We start from the raw sequence: 1,642 nt of genomic DNA on the forward strand, positions 1-1,642 counted from the left end.
GATTTGCAAGTATAAGGCAGGATAGACATCAGCATTTGAGACATAATAGTGAATAAAAGAGATGGCAGAAGACTGAAGACTAGTAAGCAAATGTTTTGTTTTTCAAGTATGTTTTCTGGAAATGATAGACTTCTAAAGTTTATTTCAACTACTGGCAAAAACACTTGAACAAGTCATTAACAGGGTGTGCAAACATTTATGTTCATGACTAGGAGCCAGCCTGGCAATATGGAGAATAAATCATGCAAGTTAACCTAATATCCTTTTCTCATAGCCAGGCTGGCATATGAAATGTCATATTTGGTTGTAGTGAGGCATTTGAAGTTTTTAATGATAAACTTATAATTAGGAGGAATTTGATATGGATAATATTACAAGTGAGTGAATTAATAGCTAGATGAATAATGAGACCAAGGAATGTTGGTTAATAGATCATATTCTATCTATAACAAATTATCTATTTTAATGCTTTCACCAACATTTGGATGGAAATTTTGACTATCTGCTTATAAAATTTACAAATAAACAGACATTGGAGACATAATTAATATGCTGACAGCATAATCAGGATCCAAAATGTGCAGCCTATACTCATAAACTATTTAGGAAAATAAAAAATATTTAAACGAAACATCTAAAATACTACCTACAGATTCCAAAATTCACGTACACAAATGCAAAATTAGAGAAACATGCCTTAACTAAGTAATTTTTTTCCAATTCTGCTAAGATTCCTGCTCACAATCTCAGGGCAACGCTTACTCCCTAGTAACCCAGGGAAATCGAAAGAAGTGCTCTAGACCTTGAAAGAGATGTATGCAGTAGCCAGAAACAACTATGCTCTTCAATGCTGAGGAGCCAGCAAGCGACTATACAGAACTAGAGCAAAGGAGCCTGCGGCCCCGAGTAGTGAGGACAGAGGGTTAGACTGGAGGAAGGAACTAAGGAGCATGGGATGGGAGTAACTGTCTGGGCAGGAAGCTGGTGAACAGCAAGAGACTTCAGAGCAGGGAAACAATCATCCCAACACCATCTCAACGTTATGATTCTTCCTGTGCTCTGTGTCTTAGAAACTGCATGGAAGGATGATGGCATGAATCATGCTAAAAATGCGGGCGTTACCATCCGGCAGAGACTGCACCATCATAGTGACTGGGAAAACACGAGGCAAGCCCATGTTATACTTGGGGAGGTGTGGATAATTCTCCCTGCTACCCTCTGGGGTTGACCACTTCTAAAACAAAAACGAAAACCATGTGCTTGCATCGCAGCACATATACTAAAATTGGAACACGGCAGAGAAGATTTGCATGACTCTTGCACAAAGATGACACACAAATGTGTGAAGCGTTCCATGATTTTTGGATGTATTATAGAACTGTACACAGGAAACCAATAAAACGTCATTAACCAATGTCACCCCAATAAACTTAATAATTTTTTTTTTTTAATAATGATACACACACACACACACACAAACTTTTAACGGAAAAAGGTTGAGTACAAGGCATTTGGGAATAAACAAATACAATAGTCCCTCCTTTTCCATGGGGGAAACATTCCAAGACCCCCAGTGGATGCCTGAAACCATGGGTAATACGGAACTCTCCATATAGTACGTTTTCTAATACATACATACTTA

The 1,642-nt window shown here is 38.1% G+C and overlaps 1 non-coding gene across 1 annotated transcript; it reads left to right on the forward strand.

Annotated features, from left to right (window-relative positions):
- The first annotated feature begins 1,256 nt into the window (after positions 1–1,256).
- On the forward strand, positions 1,257–1,362 carry LOC141570228 (U6 spliceosomal RNA). Its single transcript, XR_012494239.1, has one exon. It is a non-coding gene; the product is annotated as a U6 spliceosomal RNA (small nuclear RNA).
- The last annotated feature ends 280 nt before the right edge of the window (positions 1,363–1,642 follow it).

This window comes from Rhinolophus sinicus, linkage group LG02 (assembly GCF_036562045.2).
Source record: "Rhinolophus sinicus isolate RSC01 linkage group LG02, ASM3656204v1, whole genome shotgun sequence".
NCBI classification, from domain to species: Eukaryota; Metazoa; Chordata; class Mammalia; order Chiroptera; family Rhinolophidae; genus Rhinolophus; species Rhinolophus sinicus.